The following is a 5,978-nucleotide window of genomic DNA, read 5'->3' on the forward strand; positions in this document are numbered from 1 at the left end:
CCCACTGAATCAAATTACAACTTGAATATTCAATGAATTGTTATTTTCAGAACTCGGTGTGGGGTTGGTGGGGGTGGGGGGAGATAGACCCTCTAGTACTATCATCACCCACAGGACCCACTAGAGACAGACCCTCTAGTACTATCATCACCCACAGGACACACTAGAGACAGACCCTCTAGCCATAAGACCGTTAAATAGCTAAGTAAATAGCTAACTCAATGACTACACGGAATTTCTTTGTATTTTACTCTTTGTTTTGCACTGTCAGGGCCTTACACACTATTCACACTAATACTCCAGCACACTCCATAATTTGATAACACATATAATATGCACATACATTTATACTGACTCTACACACAAACACTCACATTCAATCGTCATATACACTGCTGCTACTCTGTTTATCATATATCCTAATGGCTAGTCACCTTACCCCTCTACATATCTACCTCTATCAATCCAGTATCCCTGCACATTGTAAACATGCTACTGGAACTTTGTGTTCTTCTTATTTTTATATTGTGTATGTTTTTGTTTTATCTTGTTACTTTTAGTATTGCATTGTTATTGATTACTGCATTGTTGGGGTTAGAGCTGGCAAGAAAKATATTTCACTGCACATGTGCATGTGACATTAAAACTTGAAACTTGAAGCTAGTACTGTACCAACTACTGTACCAACCCACTGTACCACACTAGGACAAATCCTCTAGTACTGTCCATCCAACCACTGTACCCATTAGAGACTCCTCAGTACTGTCATACCCCTGTTACCCATTAGGACATCCCCTCTCAGTACTGTTACCCCACTGTACCCATTAGAGACATACCCTCTCAGTACTGTCATCACCACAGAGCACACTAGAGACAGCTCCCTCTACAATACGTCGTCAGCCTGTACCCATTAGAAGACAGCTCCTCTCATACCTGTCAACCCACGTGACCCATCGAGGACACCTCTTGTACTGTCATCACAAGTGTACCGATAGAGACAGTCCTGCTCACCCACTGTCCCATTAAACTACCCTCTCAGTACTGTCACACCACTGTACCCATTAGAGAATACCTCTCAGTACTGTCATCACCACTGTACCCCTTAGAGACATCCTCTCAGTACTGTATCACCCACTGTACCCATTAGAGACATACCTCTCAGTACATGTCCATCACCCACTGTACCCATTAGAGACATACCCTCTCAGTACTGTCATCACCACGGACCCACTAGAGACAGTCCTCAGTACTGTCATCACCCACTGTACCATTAGAGACAGATCCTCTCAGTACTTCATCACCCACTGTCCATAGAGACATACCTCTCAGTACTGTCATACCCACTGTACCCATTTAGAGACATACCTCTCAGTACTGTATCCCCCACAGGGACCCACTAGAGACAGCTCTCTCGTTGCATCACCCACTGTCCCCATTAGAGACAGCTCCTCTCAGTACTGTCATCACCACTGTACCTTAGAGACATACCTCTCAGTACTGTCAATCACCATGTACCATTAGAGACATACCTCTCAGTACTGTCCATCACCACAGGACCACTAGAGACAGCTCCTCTCAGTATGTCATCACCACTGTACCATTTAGAGCAGCTCCTCTCAGTACTGTCATCACCACTGTACCTATTAGAGACAGCTCCTCTCAGTACGTCATCACCACTGTACCTACTAGAAACAAGCCCTCAGTCCGAGTCCCTCCTCTCTCCACAGGGCAGGTCACTGCCAGACAGCTCTCCCCAGAGGATCAGACAGCAGCACCATGCTCTGACCACACCAGATAACAGGGACGGAAACAAACGCAAAGGAATGGACACAGAAAGAGCATAACATCCTCCATACCATGGCAAACTGGAACAAAATTAAATAAGTGATGTAGTGTTATGTTGCGTTGTGGTGTTAGTGACTCCTATGAATTGGTTTCGCTTTTCTCCCCTAGCCTCTACTGTCCTTAAGTTGAACAACGTTTGCATCTGTTTGCATCATTACAGATACAGTACTGAGAAAAACAGAAAACATATTATTCTATATTGCAATCGATATGGAGGAACTTTGTGTATTCCATGACTGTTTGTTCATTTTGATGGAAAAGCTCTTCAATCGCTGAACATCTACTCAACATTATTCTAAGGCCAGGTACCCAAAATTGAGAGCCAGACCACTAAGGTAATAGCATCAAGGTCACAGAAATGTGTTTCCCCTGCTAGCACCATCTAGCTTGACCTTAGGGTGGCCAATTCTCTAAATCCAAAACATAATGGCAAAGGTTCTAGTCTACAAGGACAAAGGTTAAAAAGCACAGAAGGAAAAGCACATTGTTTCTTTCTAGGAAATAGATTTCTTTATACTCAAGCAAAGTGTAACCTCAATGAATAAAGGGGTCAATTGAAATCCTGTSAAACAGAATGAGTGATGGACGTCTAGGTTGAGAGGAGGTTTGGAGGTCTGCTTGGCACAAACAACACCTGCCTGGTAAAGAAGAGGAGAGACAGACTGAGAGGAGAGTGAAGAAAGAGAGCGGGACAGCAAGGAATCAGCAGAGGACAAGCAGGAACAAGAGCGGGGAGGGATTGCTAAACCAACATCGAGAAAGAGAGAACAGGACACTGATGTGAAAAATCGGAGGTTTAGACTCTCAAATAAATGAGAGAGAAAGAGAGAAATAATCAAAGAAACAAAGAAACAAAGAAAGAAAGGGAGAGAGACTGGTGCTTTCTGGAGACATTCAAATACAAGCACAGTATCATATCATCACACCCTTAAAACAAAACACACAGACAGAATGTAGCCTGCACAGTTGGTTCATGTGCAACTCGTTTTCCCCACCAGTTTTCTCTATCATAGTGTTGTAATAATGAACTGGTAAGAGTGGAAAGGAAGCCTGGATGAGGATCAGAATACAGGAGGAACACAGCCAGTAACAGAGCCAAACAACATGATGAGGATCAGACTATTGGAGTAAGCCAATCAGACRATGGACATCATTATCTAGATCATAGTGTAGCTGTTGTTGGTAAAGTAATAGTTAATCATTMATTTTAGAATTCAGATATGACAAGGTATTTACTAAGAAATGACAAAGATAAATGGTTATTGCACAGTAAAACCCTGTATTCTTCCCACCTGTATTCTCTTGAGTTTTTAACATAACTATTACCTCCATCATACAGGCTGGTTCTGGTTCTCCTTCATTTCCTCACTGGGCAGCCTTGCTGTCAAAATGGCTGCCGTTGATTGGCGTCTTTTCAATCTGCAGAAGCCTAAATCTGAGTCAATCATTGACCTATTCAGAGAGATGGCACCATGATGTGAAGAAATTAGCAATCTCTTATATGCGCTTGTTTACATTCCAGACCATATTCTCCACCAGCCAATCAAGGCTACTTAAATAGTGTAAGACCATCAATCATCATCAAATACCATTTTATGGTCCGTTTCCCCTTTCAAAGATTTTTTGTTTCTTTCAGTTCCTCAACCCTCACAGAAACCAACAGGGTGATAAGACTGATCCCAATCCCCATAAATGTGTCATAGCTATTAGCACCACTCACATGAGCATATACTGTTATATATAATATATATATACAGTACCAGTAAAMACTTTGGACACACCTACTCAATCAAGTTTTTCTCAATCAAAGTTTTTCTTTATTTGTACTATTTTTTACATTGCAGAATAATAGTGAAGACACCAAAACTATGAAATAACACATATAGAATCATGTAATAACGTAACTTCTTCTTGTTCTTTCTGCACTCGTCTGCAGGTGCGTGTCCAGCTCGGTCCGATATTAACTCTGGTTCATCACTCTGTAGGGACTTACAACATGTTTATTCTTTCCGGGACCTGTTCACGCATCAGGCCTCCCGTGCGCTCCAGGAAGTCAGTACGTTCTGTTCTCGTCACCCCACAATCGCTCTCGTGGGTGCGTTATGTCCTCGGGTTCAACATCACTCTGTTCACTAGCCCGGTCACACAGTCCCGGGCCACACAACGCCCAGGCCTCCCGCAGTGTGCTCAAGTCAGACTTCGGCGACGGAGCACTCTGGGTAGCCAACATCACTCGGTTCATCACTCTGGTAGCCAACATCATCTGGTTCATCACTCTGTAGTCAACATCACTCTGGGTAGTTCAACATCTCTCTGTTCATCTCTCTGTAGGCCAACATCAAACTCTGTTCATCACTCTGGTAAAGGTCACATCACTCTGTAGGGCCACAGTCACCTGTAGGCCAACATCACTCTGTTCCATCACTCTGTAGGTCAAACATCACTCTGTAGGTCAACATCACTCTGTGGCCAACATCACTCTGTTCAATCACTCTGTAGGCCAACATCACTCTGTCAGCATTCCCACTCTGTAGGGCTTCCCGCACGAACCACAGTCTCCACCATACTTGACGCGCCATGTCCGAGGAAGCAATTCGTCCCTCGTCAAGTCACTCTGTTACCGAGGCTTCCGGCAACAACATCGTCACACTCTGTAGGCCAAAATCCCAGTCCAGAGGCTCTTGTTCATCCGCGCCCCAGTACCAGATCCCTCGAGGTTATTGGGCCTCACCCACAATCAGAGTATCTCGGGTAGGCCAAAAAACATCACTCTGTTCATCACACTCTGTCACAAGGCCAATCCCCAGTGCCTTACTCCCCGGCGTTGGCTGTGTTCTCGTCAAGCGAATCCTCTGCACCGTAACGCGGCCGAGACACTCCGCATCTCTGGCGTTTCACATTCTAGCACTCTGTAAGGGGCCACCGTCGGACACCCCTCTGGGTAAAACCATGCACCTGGTAGGCCACATCATTCCCACTCTGGGGTGCATGGCCGTCGGACCTCCCCACGTATCTGTAGGTGGGTCAACATCACCGCTCGGGTTCTATGGCCTACCCATGTAGGTCAAGAACATCCGGGCCAGCCGTCGGGCCACTCTGTAGCAACATCACTCCTCTCCTCACGCCAACCATTCACTCTGGTTATCACTCTGGTAGTGCGAGACACTCCAAGTCGGACCCTCCAACACCCACTCTGTAGGTCGAACGGGCTCACCCCGGAACTTCCAATCCCCCCTGCACTGGGCGTGCGTCTCCGGTGGACCCTCCACTGCGGGCCAGTCCGGAACTCCACCACCGACGGGCCATCATTTGGAGCCTCCAACGACGGGCCCAGTCGGAACCTAAACGGCGGGCCCAGTCGGCGCTCCACCGGCGCTCCAGTCGGCTCCAGAGGATCTCCAGTCCGGAGCCTCTTCAGCGCCGATCCCAGTCCGGAGCTCCAGTGACGATCCCCAGTTCGGAGCTCAGCGACGATCCCCAGCCTTGGTTCCCAGCGAGGTCCCAGCCCGGGGTCTCCAGTGAAGGTCCCCAGCCCGGGGTCTCCAGCAACGGTCCAGCTCGGGGTCTCCGGCGATGATCCAAGTCCAGAACATACCCGGCCAAACATAGATATATATCATAGAAACACAACATAGAATGCCACCCCACCTCACGCCTGACCACCAAATAGAGACATAAAAAGGATCTCTAAGGTCAGGGCGTGACTCCACAAGTTTTCTGTAAACGAACTATAGTTTTGGGAGTCGGTTAGGACATCTACTTCGTGCATGACACAAGTAATTTTTCCAACTTGTTTACAGACAGATTATTTCACTTATAATCACTGTATCACAATTCCAGTGGGTCAGAAGTTTACATACACTAAGTGAGCTGTGCTTTAAAAAGCTTGGAAATTTCCAGAAAATTATGTCATGGCTTTAGAACTTCTGATAGGCTAATTGACATCATTTGAGTCAATTGGAGGTGTACTGTGGAGTATTTCAAGGCCTACTTCAAACTCAGTGCTCTTGCCTTGCAAAAATCGGGAATAAAATCAGCCAAGGACCTAGAATTTTTTTTTTTTTTTGTAGAGCATCGACTTCAAAGTCTGGGGGGCTGCTGAGTGGTTCAATCTCTCTTGGGAGCATTTTCCA

Source organism: Salvelinus sp. IW2-2015, linkage group LG2 (genome assembly GCF_002910315.2).
Source record: "Salvelinus sp. IW2-2015 linkage group LG2, ASM291031v2, whole genome shotgun sequence".
NCBI classification, from domain to species: Eukaryota; Metazoa; Chordata; class Actinopteri; order Salmoniformes; family Salmonidae; genus Salvelinus; species Salvelinus sp. IW2-2015.